Source organism: Copadichromis virginalis, linkage group LG10, assembly GCF_057382275.1.
Source record: "Copadichromis virginalis isolate Kocher_CV1m ecotype Utaka linkage group LG10, C_Virginalis_male_GT1.1, whole genome shotgun sequence".
Classification (NCBI taxonomy): Eukaryota; Metazoa; Chordata; class Actinopteri; order Cichliformes; family Cichlidae; genus Copadichromis; species Copadichromis virginalis.
This window is the reverse complement of record NC_140627.1, coordinates 29,969,268-29,990,861: the sequence shown is the minus strand read 5'-3', so window position 1 is coordinate 29,990,861 and position 21,594 is coordinate 29,969,268. Positions and strand designations below refer to the sequence as shown.

General features: G+C 38.9%; 1 protein-coding gene and 1 long non-coding RNA gene across 2 annotated transcripts in view; one reads left to right on the top strand and one right to left on the bottom strand.

The window, feature by feature from the left end:
• tmem132e (transmembrane protein 132E) overlaps positions 1-21,594 on the top strand; it is a 449,450-nt gene that overhangs the window by 8,304 nt on the left and 419,552 nt on the right. The gene's annotated exons all lie outside the window — the stretch shown is intronic.
• Positions 16,981-18,029, bottom strand: LOC146700764 (uncharacterized). Its single transcript, XR_014922682.1, has 3 exons — positions 17,852-18,029; positions 17,698-17,743; positions 16,981-17,602 (listed from the first exon to the last, which is right to left on the bottom strand). It is a non-coding gene; the product is annotated as an uncharacterized LOC146700764 (long non-coding RNA).

The window sequence follows — 21,594 nt, the reverse complement described above, 5'->3', positions numbered from 1 at the left end:
ACTGTATTATCACAGTTTACGAGCTGAATTTTGACCGCTTTTGCGTCTGCGTGCAGTTTTCCCAAACAGGCGATTATTGTTATCGACCAACTCTGTTCTATTTCGAGGTAAACTAGTCTAAATAATTGCACTAAAGTATCATTTTGATGGTCTGATCGCCTGACTGCTGGTGTGTCTTAGCCTGTAGGAGACTGTTGTAGTGATTCAGTTTTCTCAGATCCCAGCAGCGCTCCCCTAGAAACCAGAGGGAAAAAATGTAATCAGAAAAAAGGTCCTTCCTCCCTCGTGCAGCTAAACCAAACAGAGGAGAGACGGGTGAAGATATTTGAGTTGAACTCACTGGCTGACTTGAAGTGTGACAAAAGTATTTTTCATCCACCTGAAATTAGAGGGGAGACTGACTCTGCTCTGTTGTTTCTTTGAGTACTCACACAGATAAGTACCAAATATGTAACAACTCTTGGGTAGTTTGCAGGTAGGATTGAATGTAAAAGGGTAAATATGAACGGGTAATAATGGCAATTGATATAACGGGTAATATTCTACGAGCATCGTTGGACATAAATGTGTATCTTGTGCCACATTAAAATGGCAGATAGTTAAACAAAGTCAAAAAACATCCGGTGTAGGAGTATTGGCGGCCTGCTTTGCATATCAGCAGTTTGTCTACGTGGACTCGGTGTGAACCATTTGTGTGCAGTCAGTGCAGCGGGAGAAGTATGACCAGATTTTCAGCTTTCAGCACATCTTGCACTATCTGCTCTCTTCCCCACACTGATTTCCCAGTGCTACAAATCTGCTAAAGGACTCAGAGATGAACGCTCCAGTCTGGCAACCAACCTCAGCTTCCTCCTCTACAACCAGCCAACACTTAATTCTTTCTCTGCGCTATATTGTTTTCAGCTGTAGGATTGCTTTTCCTGCTGCAGTTGATCCACACTGACTTGACTGGGGTTCTTAAGTTCACCCTGGTTTCTCGTTGTCATTAAGGCAGAAGGGAAAAGCGTGTTTAAATATGTTCCTGTAGATTGGTCTCGTTGTTTGACTTTGACAATTATTTCTCTGGAGAAAGTTGGTAAAATTGTCTAATGTCTTGTTAGATGATGTCCTATAAGACAGAGCAAATACAAGCCACAGACAGCTTCTCTTGTCTCTTACTGGTAATTATACATAGGACGTGTAGCGGCAGTGTTCTCCTTTAGAAGCAGACGTTGTCAAAGTGACATCATGTTCTGCAAACAGTACAGTGAATCCTTAAACTGTCACTTTTATTAGCAAAAAGCCAAATTTTGCTGCGATGCATTTTTTTTTTTTTTTTTAATTTCAGGTTGACTGAACTAATTTCAAGTTTGAATATGACCATACCAACTTTTATTTGAGTTAGCCTACTTTTCCTTTTTAAAAATAACATCACTGCAGCATTAGTTATGCTTAAAATTAAACTGCTGTGACAGTGATTAGGCAATTAATATACTGCACCCTTGGGTCCATAATTATATGGACAGCGACACTTGTGTAGTTTTGCTTCTGTGTTCCATCACACTGGATTTCAAACCAAACAACCGAATTGTGATTGAAGTGCAAACTCTCATGTTTAATTCAAAGGGTTTAAATAAAATATTGCATTAACTGTTTGGTAATTAAACTGTTTTTCAAATTATACATAGTCTCCCGTTTTCTTTTCCTGAGGTTGAAGTAATTGAACAAAGTAGCATAATTTAAATAAAAAGATTGCTTTTTAATATTTAGGTGAAAATTCTTTGCAGTCAGTGACCGCCTGAATCCTAGATCGTCATTCAAAAGCACTGCTAGGCCTTTCCTGCAGCCGCCTTCAGTTGCTTCTTGGTTTGGGGTCTTTCTGTATTCAGTAACTGAAAAATGCACTCTACTGACTGACTTGAATTCCTTTTCTTTGCCATGAGAGACTCCTGGATTGTTGTTGTGATGCGCTTTGGGTTATTGTCCATTTCCACGTTCTGCCTGGTCAGTTTTGCAGCATTTGGCTCATTCATAAAACTGAATATATTTCCCAAATGGTTAAATCAATGCTTAGTATGAACTAAAAAGGTATGTTATGTAAAAATGTCTTGGGCTTGAACATGTTTTAATGTTTTATAATCTGATATTATGCACCGCAGCTTTATCAGCACTGATTTCATCTGTCAGTAGTAGCAGCTACACCCCGACCAGGCTGGATGTGAAGCGTCCTCTCTTAAAAAGACAGAAAAATATCGTCATGACGGGATTCATCAAGTTTATTGCTCAGCACATGAGGGCAGTTACTCTTATTCCTCCACAGTTCTGGCACCACGAGCTGATCTAGTATTGTTTTCTGCAATTGCATGAATAGATTAGCTGCACGCTGGTCGTCTTGCGTCATTTCAAAATAGCATAACAAGGTTAAGATGATGTAATGTGTTGCAAATACTATACTTTCCCTATTTATAATTGAGGTGGCGTGCTCGGTTCGCTCCACGCACGTCATTGTCAGAGATATGTATCCATGTGTGTGGACAGTGAAAGTTGTACTAAATCAAAATTGATGTTTCTGTTATTTTTTTTTTGTGATGCATGTATTACCTGCCTCAGGATGTCAGCTGTAGCTGTCAGATACTGTTGTTCATCTCCTGAACCTGACAGGGAGCCCCCCCTCCCCCGTCTCCTTTGTCTGATGTACTGGCTCCTTTTCTTTCTGTTTTGTTGCAGTTTATTTGTGTAAAGACGATTTCTCTGAATTAACTTCCAAAGACAGTCTGGGGTTGAGTTTAGCAAAATTAGAAATCATGGCCAAAGTGCTGCCATTCCTCTGCTTCAGCCCTAGGATAAACAAGCTGCTTCATTCAGAGTTCATATAGCTGTTGCATTTACATCAATTAAAATTGGAGAATTTTTCTGCTTTTAAACTCGCGGTCTTATTTAGGAACGAAGTAATGTAAACGAGTCAAAAGTCATGAATATGATTAAAAGATTACGCCTCTGTGTTGCCTTTTGTGCATGTAGTTGTGTTCAATATGTAAGTCAGAGAAAAATCAATTTGCTGTCAAGGACTTTTGAGGTTAGCGTGTGGTGATATGTTGAAAATGTAGTTCAAATCATAGTCATATTGATTTAACAGAGGAAAATAAATGCTTTACAAAATAGGCCACCATAACACTGACAGCACTGGATTTGCCTGACTTCAGTGATCACGCTGTGTACGAGTCTCCAGACAAAAAGTGGCCTCTGTTTGTTGTTTGTTTTGCTTTTTTTTTTTTTTTTTTTTTTTTTTTTTTTTTTTTTTATGGTTTGTGACAGTTGGATATTCACAAAGCATTCAAATCCAGAAAGAAAACAACACTAAACAGTGACAAAGTGTATTCTTTTTATTTGTGTGTATCTGCCTCTTATCAACAAGACACATCCACAGTTAGAGGAATTCATTAGTAATTAACCCTCCAGTTACAAGTATATCATTCACCTAACTTTCATGCACATTACACACTCACTCTCAATAAGTTTTTATTTATTTATTTTTTTCCCCTTCACGTCGATGAAATGAGACGTCTACTTTGAGCCGCGAACCCCATGAAATCCCATTCAGCTCCATCTAAATATGGCAGGACTCATAAAGACTGAAGCACTCGCAGAGAAACCCTTCTCGGCGTCTTCCACTCCCGAAGAAAATCTCGCCCAAGGGTAGGAAGTCTTTGCTCAGTCACTGTTGATATTTTTGGAAGCGATACCGATTCCATATTTCACGAAAACAGACTGAATCCCATCTATGCTCGTATAGATCTGTCTTAAATAAGTTCTAAGCTGATTTATTTATATACATTTTTTTTTCTCTGCCAGAACAGAATTGGGTGCTGGCAAGATTGCAAAATGACATTGGCACAGTTATTCTGCTCTAACTGAATTAAAGATTTTGGCCTGACTTGACGTTGGACCATACTCGTTTTTTACCGTGTTTGCTGTGATCTATGAAAACATCTTTTTTTTTTTTTTTTTTTTTTTTTATCCTGCCTTGGAGCTACCGCCATATTGAGCCATGTCCAGAGCAATCAATTCTTTTATTAGGTTACATAGGCTCTGTGAGAGAAAAGGAATCCCTGGCTGTTGTAATAGCCTCTGTATGCTATATTAGGTCCAAAAGACATTTTAGTAATTTCACTATAAGCCTATAAAATGGGATTTAATCCACACAAAGAATAGAGGCTGCAAGCTCTTTCATGCTTTTGCTTTCTGCCGGACTCCTGTTAGGTTAACTTTTCCCCACAAAGGCTCGAATTTTGATCAGACATTTTTAGTAAACATTTCTCACTTGCTGTCTTTGATGAATAAAAAAATAACTTGTAGCACTTAAACCTGTCCTTAAGCAGATATGTTAAATTAGTAATGCCATTCTCCCCTCTGCCTGTCAACTTTTTACATCTTCCATGCTTACAAATTCTGCTTCAGGAACCACTTTGGTGAATTTGAATCATATATATCCACTTGGCTATGGACCTGACTAAAATGAAGTTGACAATGTCAATGCAAAATGCATATGGTTCTCCTGACTGACTGAGCAATGTGAATCAGGAGCACATGCATCAGAACAAGCTGTGCAGCCCTCATAGCATTATCCCGTTCTTCTTCTCATGATGTGCATTAAGAACCTGTCCAATTAGCTCAAGTTTAATCTTTTATTTCTCAAAGCGAGGTATTGGAGAGAGGTCTCGGGGGGGCACTTGGCAAAAATGAGAAATTGATTTTTGCTTTCAGTTAATTTGCTAGCAGAGATAGCAATTAAGGAATATGCAAAAATATTGTGCCAATCTACAGAATATTGTAATGGAAGAGAGCCATGCGAGCACCATGTGTGCAATTGTGTGTAGAGTCTTCAAAACAGCTGTGCGCCTGTTAACAAAACATTGCGATGTTACATTTTATCCTTAGTGTTTTTGTGTTGCATCACAAATGCACAGTAACTTCTGTGGTGGCATCAATGTGTTTGTTTAAGATTCATCTTCTTGCAGATCATTTTTTAAAGTCTAACATTTATCTGCATGAAAGCCTGTGCCGCAACGGTTAGCTGAGAAGAGAAGCTGAAATCTGAGGAGGCCAGCGAGGCTTTTCTCTCTCATGTATCTGCAAGTGATGCAGCTTTTTTTTTTTTTTATTGAGGGAACGAAATAACCCATTGTGGCATCACACAAACGTTTTTCCTGACAACAGTGATTAAGATGATATAATAAGCCAAATGACTGTATTTACAATTTTCTGTGTGATTGCTATACAAATGTTGTGTATCATATTCACAGCTTGAAGGAAATGAAACACAAGGCTGGTTCATCCAATGTTAAGGCTCACAGTTTAATGCAAGACTAAAGTGCAAGCCTTGTATTAATGTGTGAGTGCATGTGGCTCTAGTCTAAAGTGCTTTGAGTGTTTCATAAGATATATAAAGCTATATAAAATTGCAATCTATAGATCGTCTCCCCCTCTTCCTCCCACTCATGACTGCAAAGTCTGTCCAAAAAGTAAAGGTTAATACATTTTTAAAGACAGAGCAGCAGTTTTTGGTTTTAAAGAATTTTAAACATCAGTTCAAACTCTAAACACAAGAACAAGTGAGTCATTCGACGTCAGCACCGTGCCAAACCAGTTTAAGCTGGTAAACTGGAGATGGATGAGTAGGCTCAGTTATTTCATGGTGGTCTGTGTCATTCATGTTTATTTTGATGTTCTCTTAGTGTGGCTCAATCATCCTATTTATATAGCACCAGTTCACAACAAATGCCATCTAAAAGTACTTTCTATTGAATCACGAGGAGCCTACAATATTAGACAGAACCACAATCCCCCGAGGAGCAAGCACTTTGCATGGGTGAGGGAGAAGATCCTTCTTACGGGCAGAGAATTCCTGAAAAACCAGGCTCAGTGAGGCGCAGCCATCTATCATGGGGAAAAGAGATGATGGCAAAGAATAGCATGGAGGGACCAGGGATAACAAACGGGACAAATCGAAATGTGTAAAGACAGAGAATAGACATAGGTTAATAATGTGCGCAGGGAGTGAGAAGAGAAGTCCTCAGTGCATCATGGGAAGTCCCTCTGCTGTTTGAGGGTATGGCTGCATAACTAAGGCTTGGTTCAGGGTCACCTGATCCTGTCCAACTTTATAAAAAAAAAAAGAAAAGTTTTAAGCCTAATCTCAAAAGTAGAGGTGTCTGTCTCTTGAACCCAAACTGGGAGCTGGTTGCACAGAAATCCAGCTTCTGTTGTACTTTTAGAAACTCTGGGAAGCCTGCAGTCTGAGAGTGACGTGCTCTATTGTTGGAATATGGTACTATGAGGTATTTAAAATATGGTCAGACCTGATGTCGGGAAACAACGTTGTCTTATTATTCTTCCTTACATTTAGGGAGGGAACTACTAGAATCATCACTATGATAAATTTCATTCAGTCATTGGATCTTTGGGGATCCTCTCTGATGTTGTATGGACTCAGAGTAAACACATCATGGCCTGAGGTAAACATTGGTGTGAGTTTCTGTGATATAAATAAGAGGATTGAATTAGCCTTGAACTCTGCATATTTATTCATCTTGTTGACAGACTTTATTGAGCGGTTAACAGTCCTTTGGGTGAACTCGTGGATGAAGAACACTTATACAGGTGAAGTCGGAAGTGTCTTTGGGGGAAAAAAGAAACTCCAGTGGGGGTGTGTGTGTGTGTGTGTGTGTGTGTGTGGGTGTGGTTTTTTTTTTTTTTTTCTTTTCTTCCAAAAATAGGAAGCTTATAATCTCAGCTGCTGTCCAAATAATCACCGAGTCATTGGCATTGATTAAAGCCCCACCAAGCTCACAAATAATACTTGTTTTGCGCCTCTGGGGCAGGGAAATGATATATCCCCTTTGAATATCAGAACACAGAGGTCTGTTTGGTTTGTAATTAATTAGAAAAAGACAAGTGGGGGGAAAAACACACACAAATATATAATGTGATGAGGGTAAATTACTCTGGCAAACTAAAAAGAAGAAAAATCATTTTCTAAAAAGGATTGGAATGAGGTTGAGTCAGCTCACTACACTCCCAACCCAGTGTGTGCTTGGATAAGGTGGAGGCTGAAAAGGTTCAATTTAGCACTGCATTAGCTGTAAGCGTTTAAGAGTGCCAGTGTTTGTTTTTCACATTAAATTACTCAGTGAGGCACGTGTAATTTTCTCACAGTGGGGGAAAACTGATTGGTAAATCCAGAGAAAATTGGAGTAAGAATAATAAAGTTCCAAATTCTTTGTATCTGCTGTCAGTGATCACACAGCTTTTGAGTGCCAACCTTAAAGAGGCTTAGAATAATGAATTAGTCATAGAGATCTCTGAGGACGTGAGGGAGGAGAGTTTGGCCTAAATGCACAAGTCTATCAGTGGCAGATAACAGCGCACACAATTAAAAGTTTTACATAGACTGCATTACTCTAATTTTGAAATACTTGAAATCCATTTTATTGCATAGCGAGGCTTTGCTTTGCATCACACTGATGTGGAGGAAAAAAAAACATTATAGGCATGTAGAGTTAAAGCCATGTAATGATTTTATCTACTTGTGCCTGTGTTTATTTGCATATTTATTTCTTCATTTGTGAAGAAAAACAGGCAATTGCTTACTATCCTGTAATTAGTTGGAAAGTTAAGGTTGATCTGCATTCCCTGGGCAGGTGGTACAAAGACTGACAACATTAGCTGAGCAGAGAGGCAAAGATGAGCCAGTACTGGCTGGTTGAGAAGTCTGTGCTGTTTTACTTATATAGCCAACCATTATCATGTTAGGCCAACACTGGCCTCCTGCCTGTGAACACAGAATATGTTGGCCCAGTATATAAATGGTTGGCTGGCTCTGAATAGTCTTTTAATTAAAAGTTTGTCTTGGTTACTGTTTACCTATAAAAGTACTGAATGAATCCAAGCACCCAGGCTTAGTGAAGTAAATGATACCACGCCCTGGATACTACCTTTTTCCTGTGACTCTTATAGACAACCTTTTTGTGCCACAGACCGGTTTATGTTCGACAATATTTTCACGGACTGGCCTTTAAGGTGTCGAGGATAAATACAACAAAATAAAACCAGTACCAAAAAAGGATTGTTTTCATAATACGCAGGAAAAGACCCAGGGAAACGGTTAACGATAAAAACTGATTTAAAACCCTGAAAACCATAAATTTCACACCGGAGGCGCAACTCTCACGGACCGATACCAAACTACTCCCAGGAGTCGGGGACCACTGGAATAGGATGTGCTTTCTTTGTGGTCTCCCCCCACAAGCCAGGATGGGTCTATGCTTTAGTGCTGTCACAGTACTAGACTAAAATATTCCAATAACATTTTCAGTACCATGGAGTGGGAGCAACACTAACATTCAAAGTCTCTAAGTCACCACCTCAGTTTGAACTTCGGATGCCTTGAGCATGTGTAAATGCAGTGAATTTCTTTCTTTTGATTAGATTATTGCATCATGATCAGCTGAACAGGTCGGGGTACTTAAGGAAGTGGCTGGTGGATATGGAGCTTTTATAGGTAGAACATAAAAGCTTTTTAAGGAACAGATATATATTTACAGGTCCTCAAGTCCTGTGCTTGCCAACTTTGTTCATTAATAGCACGTCTAAGTGCAACAGAATGAACATTTCACTTTCTTGTGCAATTATTTAAACTGTGTGTTTGACTAGAAAAAAGAGCCACACGGACATGAGGGTTTATTTTAATTCCAACCACGTTCTGGCATTTTCCACTTTCTGAAAGTGTTTGTGTCATGCTACGGCTTTTCTCATATTAATTTAGAATTAAATTTCAACACCATCTTTGCTAGAGAAGCCGTGTAATTTATGACCTTAACTTGTAAAATGCCTTGTAATCGGATAAGCCAGTTATGGACTATAGGATAACCTATACAGAGATCATATGGTTATTATGTTTAACAGATTTTCTGGTAATTAGACTCCCTCTTAATTTCACTAATCATGTTCTTATCATAGTACAGAGTTAAAGTAGAGCTTCATGAAATCAAACACTTCTGCATTACCATGATCTGTGGTTGCTTCAATTCTTTCCATTTCATCCATAAAAAATCCCTCCAAGGTGGCTTATTTTATTTTTCTAAGCAGTCCAGTAAACCATCACTCGTCTGGTTCACAGACAGGACCCATTCATTATAATCAGTGTGTTTCTTATTAACCCAATCAGCTGTCCCCGCAGCTGCCTCCAGATGCTGAAATCAATCCACCTCCAGAATTGCTGTGATGATTGCCAAACTGCTGGGTTATGTTGCTGACCGATTAGGGGGTTCATTCCACTAATTAGGCATTAAACCCAGCTGTCCAGAGCAAAAACCTTATCTTCTGTTTTTATTTTTCCTTTATTTATTTATTTCTTCTTTAATGCGGATGGAACACAAATTCCTGCGCTTTTCACAAGGACACTGCACCGTGGGTCAGTCACCATCCAGTGATGGTTTAGAAAGTTTAGCCAAAGCTGGATTTCGTTGTGATTATGTGTTGCATTTTGATGATCATCACTGGTGAGAACTTCACTCAAATAATGTCAAATCTGAGTTGAGGGGGCCTTCCACAAAAAATTTCAGACCGACCTCCGACTTATTCAGGAATATGGCATCACATCTATAATCTTTTTAATTTATTTAGTTTTTTCTCCTGGCCAGCAGGTGGAAAATTCCTGAGGAGGAGAAAAAAACAAGTCTATGAAGATGGTCAATTTCCTCAAACTCCACTGCACTTGTGGTTTCCAGTGCTAGTTTCAGGCATTGCAGAGTAAAAGATCATGGTTTTTTTTTTGTTCGTGTCTAGAAAGACAATTTAAAAACTTGCTTTGCTTTGGGACTGAGAAGAGAGTACCATGTGTCCCTGGGTGGCGCGGTCAGGTCCGCATACAGCTTGTGATCAACAATCCCAATCAAAGAACTAAGACGCTGTCTGTCAAAAAGTCTCTTGATGCATGCTCAACCATCCAGGTAAGTAAATCCCAAAAGGTTGACTCACACAGGGGTCATGACAATTTGCATATTAATGATCAAGGAACTGACCTCATTGTTCTGTCAGTGGTGCTGGTTTCAGTCATTGTGCAAATATACAGTTTATAAGGTTGGGGAAACTGGGATGAGTGACGAAACATTTCTCCCACTTAAAACCCTCCGTCCAGATGAACAGAATCAACCTTTTGGGATGTCTGTCAAATATGTGGCATCGTCATTTTACGTAGTCTGTGGGTAATTGGATGAATGCATTGGCCAAGATTATTTTATTTTTCTAATTTAATTAAGAGTTCCACTCTATAAATAGTTGACCTATGCCTCCTTCCTTTTGGGCAAAGATGGTGAGAAAGATTAAGCATCCAAAAGTCTGTTAAGTACTGAAGAATGAAGCGTGGAAGTCACAATTTCTGTTTTTGAGCTACACAAGGTATATTAGCCACACTAGCTAGTTGTTCAGAAAGGTAGCCACTTGTTACATTGTTGCGCACTATGATCATTAGGTTTGAATTACCAGTGTCCTTCATCTGACTTTCATCAAATATCTCAATCACATTTCAGAGGTGACCCTTTTATTAAGTAAATATCAAAGTTAAACCACTTAAATGTGAAATGTTGGTTATTATGAGCCTAATTTGTGACAGAGCTTCCTCTCTCCATAGACATTCATTGGGGGTCAGGCCCCCCTTTAGTGACGCCCCTGATTATCACTTTGCAAAGAGTGAGAGGAAGCATTCCTGGAAATCCATTCTGTGGTGATTTAAAAAGGGTTGTGTTTATCAGCATTATATTTTAAATTGTTGAATGACAGAAAAGTCTGGCTTGTGATTCCAATTGATTTTTAAATGATTTATTTCAGACGTTATACTTGATTTTTGAGTGTCAGTGTCAGTATTATTATTATTATTATTATTATTATTATTATCATTGGGGTTTTTTTTTTTTTTTTTTGGTGTGTAGTTTGGTTACTACAGACCGATGTTAGTAATATAAGCCATGTCCTCTAAATATGAAGTTTATAAGTGCGGCTCAGCTCTGAAACAGATGAAACTGTTGCACTTTTGATCCCCAGAGAAACTGAACCCTATCTGCCCCGCTGTCGTCTGTCCGTTCGTTCATCTGGCTTTCTGTCTGTTGCACACGAATGCCTTTCCGAGACGTGCTGATTGGCCCAAGGGGACGGCATACGTTTCTACGCCATGCTTCTTTGACACCACCGTTCGCAATTCAAGAAAATGACATGTCCAGATCTATGCTTCATCTTTGCAAGGAGGAGGCCACAGTCCTCCTCCACCATTTTTTTTCTTCTTCTTATTTTTCTGCCATTTGGGATAACATTTTTTACTCTCTCTACACCAAAGACATTGATTATTTTGGAGGACAAACTGTGCGTTTTGTGTTTTGAGGTTACAAGTAGTGCGATTATTGATTTTTAGGGGACTGTTCTGGTACCTTGTGTGGTTTCAGAATAAGAGTGGATAACATATCCAGCTAGATTGGAGCTTAAAGTTACTCATGATGTTACTGTGGGTTTCCGTGAGTCTATGTAGACCTTCAGCATATACCTACACTGTTGCTCGCTGTTTCAAACTGGGTTTTCAGTCTCAATTTGGCAGAGAATAGGTGGAGAGGAGATATCATGAATGACCCCCACTGACTGTTAAAGCCTGATGGGTATGGTGTATTCACACCTTGAATCCTGTATGAGGTAACGTCCCACTGTGCTTTCTGGGGCTTGGTAATTAATTACTGCCAAAGCGCCGCTGTCAGCTGTCTATTCATCCCTGACCTCTCGCTGTTGGAGATGTTGGAAGTTGTCAGTGGTGTGTATAGATTTATTCTTACTGGCTGAAACGGTTAAGAAATATAAATGAAAACAGTAATCACAAGGTCTGGTTAAACTACGTATCACCACCTAATCGCATTTTGTGTTGGAAGGTGCATGTCCATCCATCCGTTGTCTTCCCCTTATCCAATTTAGGGTCATGGTTGGGCTGGAGCCTATCCCAGCTGTCATTTGGGTGAAAGGCAGAGTACACCCAGTCAGTCAAAGGGGTAACGCGGAGTGACAGATAACCTACGGCCAATTTAGAATCACCAGTTAAGCCAACAAGGATGCCTTTGGACTGTGGGACGAAACCAGACCACCTGGGACAAACAGTCAGTCATTGTAGGATCTTTACCTTACAATATAAAATATAAAGCCCCTTTAGGCAGCTGATATTGTAATTCGGCATTATATAAATAAAAATGAATTGACTTGAATCCAGGTCATTGTGAACTTAAGAGCTTTAAAAAAATAAGTTTGAAGATGTTTTACCTCTAACCTTTAGTTAAAAACAAAAGGTGCAGAGTTAGTGGGGGTCTGTTCTCTTTGGAGGTGGTTTTTAGCTCACTATTGATCATGTGAGTCATCACATGAGCCAAGGTGTGAAAAAAGGTGTGTGTCATTCAACTCACTGCAGGTTAAGGGGGTTAACGCCATCCTGTTGAGGTAATCTCGGGCAAGGTCTAAATGGGGGGTTGAAGCACCGAAGACTGCAATGGGATTTATAGCTGGTTTAAGTCACCACCTCTGTTCACCAATGGGTTGGTCACAGACTCGCATGACCAATAGAGGGCCAATGACCATCTCCAAATGGTTAAATTTGGAGGTTAAATACTTGGGACTCTCTAACTTTTGTTTTTAGAGCTGAAGAAGCTTCTTCTCAGATGATTTCCTTCTATTTTTTTGTTTTTCAAGCTCTCAGGACTACAGAGAACATGCAAACTCCAACCCCCAGCTGACAGGCAGATTGTAACCAAGGGCCTTCTTGCTGTGAGGTGACTGCGATTAAAATATGCTCACAGATTTTTGTCTTTTAATCACTTAATCTAGTTGAGAACTGTGGGGAAAAGCTTCTTTACTGCAGGAGTTTCTGAGGACTTGAACTAAAAATCAATTTTATGTCTAAAAGGTGAAGTTTTCAATCTTCAGACCAAAAAGTCAAACAAAACCTGCCACATTTAAATAAAGATGTTGCATGTAATCAAATAAAAATGCATTTTCTCTTTGACAGAATAAAATATTTACTCAAACATCGCACTTCTTCCTCCACAAGAAAAATACTCTACTTTCACTTTGCTGTTGTGCAAAGGCAAGGGATGGAAATACTTACAACCACATAAGTCCACCATATTGTTGTGTTTAGATGTGTAGATATCTGACAGCATGATCCCGAATGAATGATGGGAGCCCCAGTTTCCCGAAACAAGCACTCAGCCCCCCTGGGAAATCAAACAAGGTGCAAACTGTGAGAGCAAAACTGCCGGAGAATTGCAGCATGACGTTCAGTGCTGCTTGAGGAAGTCATTTTTCATAGTCCTACAATAGTCCCCATTTTGTTAAAAATATCAGACACGCGCCTGTTATTCAAGCATAATGTGCATTCTGGGTGAAATGACCAAGTGAACTCCTCACGGCTGCCACGCTTTTAATGAGGATTAAAGGGAAGTGTTGCTCCATTTATGAATTCCCAGATGACGCTCGCATGTTTGACAACAGTCGCACCAACATTCAGTTCGTGGACTGAGCCAGACGCAGAGAGAACAAACAGTTTGAAGCCAGCTGTGCCATCGCGCGCAATCACCACTGAGTGAATTTGTTTAATTATTTGCTAAATGCTAATAGCCAAATAATTTGAAAGTGTATATGGCTCCGCTGGAAATCTCTTCGGGAGTTCTGACTGTTTGATTAACCATCTGTCCCGACATACTCCTTCTAGAGACGCTCCAGATTTTAAATCTTCATGGTATCAATTTTCTGATTTAGGAGCTTTGATTTCAAACGGCAGCTTAGCAATATCATCCACAGCTCTTCTTGAGCTTTCATCTTTCACCCGGCTTGGACGTGCGGTGTGCGTAGGGTATCGAAAGGAATTTAAAAAAAAAAAAAAAAAAAAAAAAGTTTGTTTACTGACACAATAATTGTAATGCAGCTGCTGGGGGATGGAAAAACCGTGCAGAATTTCATTAACATGAGATGACTGACATTAAACCAGGATTAGCTAAGCGTGTGCTTTAAGAGAAGATTTGAACAATTTTGCTGTATTGACGGATCCAACCTGATTTCCTTGGGCAGGTCGTTTCACAGCCTCGGGGCTTTGAATGCAAACGCATCCCCGAGCACATGCGTCCCATTTAATGAAATATAAGTCAATTCAGTGAATTTATAGAGCACTATAGATGGTTTTTAAATTGTGCTCTATTTTTAGTGGATTAAAGGCATATCATTAACCCAGAGGTTTGCTGGCAATTTTAGGAAAAGGCTTTCTAGGTATTTTCTCTCTATTGTGTAGGTCCCTCCTGGTGCTGTGGCTTTCTCCCACAGTGCAGAGATGTCCACGTTCGGTTAACTGGTGAACCTAAATGGGTTGTAGGTGTGAGTGTGGCCCTGTAACTTTGCAGTAGGCTGATCTGTCCAAGGTATATATAGTCTACCTCTCACCCAGAGATAGCTGGAATAGACTGCAAGCACTTTGGTAGGGATCATTCGCACTGCTTAGTTGTGATTTGCTCCACACAAGATAGCGATTTAGTTTTCCCCTCGTCTCGCTGTCAGTCAGGGCCTTAGATGTGTCGTGGTCTTATATAGTAATCCCACCTCCTGGCAACTGCTCAAATGAACTGAGCCCCCTTCTTTCCTTTATGACAAATGTATGCGAGCATACAGAATAAAATAGTGCTGTAAATGAACAATTTCGTTTTTGTGCAGGTAAATAAAACAAATGCCATAAAATTCCATGTGGTCATCAGTGCACCTTGATGGGAATCTTCAGGAAGTAGAAAAGAGCTATTTGGGAGTTTTAAAGTGACGTGGGAAAAATGTCAGGACTCATCTGAGCCCAGCAAGACAAATAAATGATCCCGTTAAGTAAATGTTAATAACCACTGGCGTGATTATACATTAAAAAAACAAGGGTATCGCGTCTCGTGTCTGTGGATGTTTGTCTCATGGATTCAGTATTTGCTTCAGATGTGAAGTTTCAGTTAAAGGGCAGGTTTAATCATTTCTGGCAGCCAGTTTCCTTGAGGAAATCCTGTATATGCACATCTTATGGCCTGCTGAATTGTTTACGTGACCTTGTACTGTCTCGGATATTCCTGCCATAATCCTCTTTCTTGGTGATCTCTCACGGACTTCCCACCCACAGATGCCGTACATTTCTCATGACCTTAATTCACAACCTCTTCTCCTTATGTAACCTGGAAACCACCCCGGTCTGCCATCGTGAAGGACTACTCGGTCCCCTTACTGGTGTTCAGAGAGGAGAGAGGGTCAAGGACATGTTCAAGTCTCCTTCAGGCAACCTCCCGGCTTGAATGACACTTTAACAAGGATACACATGGCCATCCTTGGTAGCAATCATTAATCTCTCTCTTCTGCTGTCATCAGAAAGTTAAGTCTCATAGTGTGAAACTGCTTCTTTAACTTCCTAAGACCCGAACTCTTCCATGACATGCATTTTTAATTTCTCTTTATATTTGGGCAAATTGGGGCCCGATGAATGTAAAAACAAAGAATTACCAGATTTTTTTTTTTTAACCTTATTTTTGTTTTTAAGAAAAATAAGAGCCACATGAGGATATTCGTTTCAAATTTTCATAGGACAGTGGCAGTTTAATGTCCTTGTAAGTGGATATCAGGCCCATGTAGAGCAACATGCTCATCCAGCCAACAGTCTGGATCAGAATCAGAATCAGAATACTTTATTGATCCCTGGGGGAAATTATTTGATGAGCATGTTCATCTGCGACACTCCCTTTGAGTTGTCTGCTGCATACATATTTTTTTCCACACACATATGGATGGTGAGGATGATAACCAATATGTGGTCTGAAAATCAAAATCCCATCTTCGCAGCTGGCCACCAATCAGTTGGCCCATTTGGCCAGCGCAGGAATAACAAACCCCGCTGATGCTGTTTAGACATGAAAGTGGTCTCCTGACCAAAAGCCAGGCTCGACTGCTGTTTGGCAAGGACTTTTGCAGAAGTATTTATTTATTTTTATTAAATGTTTATTCAAGTATTCACATTTTGGTTGGGTCGTCGATGTTTCCAGATGGGACCGCGTGCCAGAAGCATTCATAGCACTGGGACTTGACTTTGCTGGGAACCTTTTTTCCTCTAGGTTTTGTGTTCTGTGTCAACAGCAGAGATGCACAGCTCCCACAGGGGGAATGATGGCAGGTTGTCACATCATTTCTGTGTATTGTTCACATTTTAGAGGGGAAAAATGATGTTTCAGATCTCGGACTGCCACAAATTCTGATAAAAATGCTAGCTCAAAGTGATTGCAGAAGCTACGCTTTTAAATTGCGTGTATTTATTAATGCAGTTTAAACCCATTTATGCAGTTACACAGTGCTAAGTAGATTAGAAAATGAATACAAATGTATGGATGAAACAGCAAAAAAAGGAAAATGGATCAATAATCACTGCATTTGGTTTGCGATATCTCCTGCGTACACACACTTGGATATTGATGATCTTTTTGTGTTTATTAGCTACTAATTGGTGCTCCATGATTTGTGGCTGTCATTTTTAATTAACTCCCACAGGTCTGTAATTCTCTGCGAAACACATGATGGGATTCATCAAGTGCAAGCTTTAAGGATTTCTCATGTTGCCTTTAATATTTCAAAATCACATCCAAGGTTTAAAATGTTGTTGTTTGTTTGTTTGTTTGTTTTTTTTACTGCTCCATGTAGTCTTTGTCTTATAAGATGTATGCATCATAGGCTCAAATATTTGGAGACAAATCCAACTGGTGATTTTCTTTTTCTTTAATAAAAAGTAATAATGAAGGTCTCAAATGCACCACTGAAAAATAAAGGAAATCATAATTTAGGGAACTCTGTTGTTTTGTTGTTAAATGTAGTTTTTTTTATTTTTTTTTTATTATAGATCTCCAGATAATTTTCTAGGAACTTTCCTCACAATTTCCTTAATTAGAAAGAAATGGTTGTGTGATTTGTGACTAATTGTAGAGACAATTTAAGTTCCTACAGTTACGGGAATTAAAAACGAATAACAAAAATTGTGTTTAATGACCGTGCCTGTTAGAGTTTGTGCTTCTGTATATTGAGATTACAGATTGAAACTGTAGCAATAGAGATGTTATCCACTGGTTTCTGGACTCTTTTTGACAGTACAGGGATCAGCAACGACTGCTAGAACTGGCACACTCGTCAAAGTGGCCATGTCCGTATCTTTAAGCCTTACCAGTATATAAATGGATGATTCATGAAAAAATTCACAGGCCTTGGAGTTATTATCAGGCTGGAAGAAGTCTATAGAGACTAGAACCCTTTTTTTCTGTTGTCGTCATCGTCTTCTTTTGCTCGCTTTAGGGGGTCGTCACAGTGGATCACCTGCCTCCGTCTCACCCTTGCATCCTCTTCTGGTACACTAACTCTCCTTTATTATATTCATAAACTTCCTCTGTGGTCTCCCTCCTGCCTTCCAGCTCCATGTCTCTCCCACATGCCTTCCCCCTCTCCTCTTCTTTTGTCTTTGCCCAGCAGAAGTGTAGTTTCCACTGACACCCTGCAACTGCAACAGCAATGTGATCTTGTATGGAAATCTCATGCTTTTTGATTGACATGTTTGTTTTACCGAAGCCCTTTCTTATTTTAAAAGGCATTTACCAGCTTTGCTTCTGAACTATGATGATGGTTTCCTTTTGGTTCCTACCTGTGGAACAGAGTCAGTCAGTGCCACATATTTCTTGTGCAACTAAGAATCAAGACGGATCTTTTTTTTTAAAGAAATTTTGACTTGTGTTGGTTGTTTGCAGCTTACCAATAAAGCTACGTTGTCCTTCCATTTTCTTAACTGCTTATCCAACTTGGGGTTGGGGAGGAGGGGGCTGAACCCTGTTGACATTCAGGTGGGAGGTGGTGCATCTTGAACAGGTTTGCCGCTAACACAGAAAGCCAGACAGCCATGCACTCTTACATCTGCATCTATGGCAAATCAAGAATCAAAAATTAACCTAACATGCATGTCTGTGGACTGTCAGGAAGCTGCACTACAAGAGGGAAACCCACACAGCCATAAGGAAAACATGCAAACTCCCCAAGATCAAACCACATGTGCTTCTTGGAAATATTATTGTTGTTTACAGCTGAGTATCAGCTTATCAGAAACAATTATGAAAGTTTCAGAATAAATACTGTATAGGATCTCTAAAATAAAGTAAAGAAGGCAAATTTATCTTTTAAAATAACATTGTGTTATGAGAAATTGAAGGCAAAAGGATTTAATGTACTTTACCTAAAGGGGCAAACTCAATTTATTCTTTTAAATTTTACCACCAGGCATTCAAAGAGCGTATAGTTGGTCGTTTATCATGAAGTCCAGATTGTCTTTTATTCTTGCACACCATCATCTTTGTAATCCTGTCTGTACATTCATTAAGTCAAGACTGCAGGGAATAACCACGACTTTAGTTAAAACATTTCCAGTGCAGGAGGACTTATCTTTGCCTTTTGCCTCTGGAGAATGTTAGTTGAACAAAGTTTAGACACTGCTTCTTTATTCTTGCTGAACAGTCATGGTGTCTGTTTTATTTCCTTTCTTCATTCTACACTGTAGTTTTATGGACCCAAGAATTCACTTAATTAATAAATCATATTTTTTGAAGCCTTTGAAATAACTACAGGGAACATCTTTATAAACAAGTTAAAACAAATTTTGTTCCAGAAAATGTAAAAAGAATAGGAAAGAAAATTGAAGAAAATATGTTATTGTTTACTTTTTGTGCAAATGTGTTCAAAGTATTATGAGTGTTTAGTACAGTGAGATGTGAATGGCTAATCGAGCTGAATTGTGTGCTTTCTTTATCATTGCAGGCCTCTATGAGCTTTTGAGTGGTTTATTTTAAAAGAGCATATTGGAGGATTTTGCTTTCTCGTTGAAAACGCTGAATGTTGAAGGATGGTTAATTTCTTCCATTCACAACTGTATATGAAAGTATTTCCCTCAAGGACTCCCAGTAAGCTGATTTGAGTTGTCTGAGATCCAGCTAAAGATACACAGATCAGTAGAAAAATAGGAGTCTGGAGATCAACACTGTGGGGGAGACGGTGGAAATACAAAGGCGGGAGCGTGTTCGTGTTCCTTGGAGATTGTGTATACTTCATTGATTTTTATTTTTCCCAACTTGTTTCTGTGCTCAGGTGTGCTGTGTGTACTTGCAGAGAGGAGAAAGGCTGAGAAACTGAAGTCATAATCTTTGACACCCGTTTGATTTTGATGAAACCATCTTGCGTGATATCAGGTGTTTTGGGCCGTTCTTCTTACAGTCTGGTTTGCAGTTTGAGACTATAAGTCAGTGTTACCAAGGAGATAATCTTTTAAATAACCTTACATACATGAGCTCCTATAAGTCAGAGTAATTTTTTTTAGGTTATTTAATAGAAAAAGAGAAGATGCTCAAATATACATTCATTAGTGTATATAGTTGTCTGACGCAATCTGCATAATTATGATTATGTATGTGGCTGGAGACCGTCCACTTTCTTAGTACCTCTTATATGTTACTTTTAATTCAAAGATCACATATAGCTCTTTTACACTATATATGGCCATGTAACATTTGTACATGTAGATCTTCATCTTTTCTTTCTCTTTCGCTCTCTCCTCCCTCATTTCCAGCTCGCCTTCTTCCTCCTCACCCCAAGCCAGAAATGCAGCTGGCCGTGGTCATTATGGAGTACAGTGTTTATTTATTCAATTCATTAATTCATAACTCAATCTGTACAATGGCAGCACAATCTTGAATGCAACACTTGGAAGTTTTTTTTCTTTAAACAATGGTGCTGTCAAAATGATGCTAACTATCAAACTAGAAGATTAAATACCAATGGAACAATTGTAATTTTCTTGCTCGATTCTTATTTGTGAGGAGTATAACTTGCAGCACATAATAAGCTTTTCTTTAATGTAAATCTTTTCATAATAAAAAACATTGATTTTTGCCTCCAGTGAGTTAAAGGATCTTTTTTTTCACTGAAACAACTGAAGATAAAGCACTCTGCTACTCAAATGAGCTACAGCTTAAATGAAAAACACTTACTAAACAAAATCATATTTAACAGATTTATATTACAAAGTGAATGCCAGTTATTTGCATCATTTTCCAGTATTTTTACAAATGCGCTAAATAATAGGACATTTTGCTTTTCACTCATCATTTCTCCTTTTTTTTTTTTTTTTTTTTTTTTTTAAAGATCTTTTGCTCATACCGAAGCTGCTAGCTTGTTGCTAGCCCTGAGCTGTGGCCATCGGCGTAACTTTGTGCTGAACATTGGGGGATGGGTCAAGATCTAAATAAATAAATCTCGGTAAATTCCCAGATGATTCATAATTTTTTATAATAATTTTATTGGAGGGGTTATATTGGTTGGGTCTGATTATTTGGGGGGGGTGTCCATAACCCCCCTAACCCCACTGGAAATTACGCCCCAGGCTCTGGCTAACTTTAGCTTTAGCTAATTTTTTTGTTGGCGCCTTTAAAATGTCCATGTTCAGCTGGGTGAGGGTAACTTAAGAGTTTGATCAGGTTTGTTGTCGTGAACGATTTGGTGCTAGTCCCCCCAGTTTACTTTCAACTTTGTCTTCAATAACAGTGAAGAGATTACACAAATATTTACTTACGCTGCTGCGCATGTATTAGCATTTTAGTCTCCCAAGCCTCTTGGATATTGGAAATTATGCTTAATAAAAAAATTGTTGAATCAATAGTGTAAACTAGTGCTTATAGTGACTAAAATAGAATTAAGATTTATTTTAATGTTGTTTAGGTACCTGCTGGACTATGTTTCTTAAGTGTTAAGCTCTTACTCTAAATTCATACCCAAACATATGGTGATTAATAACTCTGTTTAATGTAAGGCTGAAATGAACATCCTTCAGTTATGTAGAGATGTTTCAGAGAATTGCTGAATATATTAACTTTGTCCTATTGCAGAAATCTCTGGAGCAAAAATGAGTGCCAAAACTCTTACAGGCTGTTAGCTGTTTACTATAGCCTTAGCTTACTCAAGGCATTGAACTAGAACTCTTTAACCTTGTTTTGAAGCACTTTTAATGCCATTATTCAACAAATAATTATGACTTTCTGTGTGATTAATTATACTAAGAGCCTGTCCAAGAAATCTGCGTGCCAATTTTGGGGATAGAAATTCTAATATAATATTAGTTTGTTATTTAGCACTAATTAGCATTCGTGTCAGCACAGAGCAGTCGGTAAAGGATGCCATTTGCTCACCGAGCCAGCTAGTGTGAGCTGATAACATTCTCCTTGTCTTTTGGCTCTAAGAAAGGCAAAGATGGTGAAAGCCAAAATGCTAATGTTGAGGTTGCATGACTTGAAACAAACCAGTGGTCGATAGCTACATGTCCAACTCTTATATAGAGCTTGCCCCCATCACCAGGCCCAAGTGAGATTTAACTAAAATGCTTAAGCAAATCTGTAAATCAGATCAAATAATGACAAATGTAACAAGAAATAGTAAAGTTTTGCTGCTCACCTGCACTGA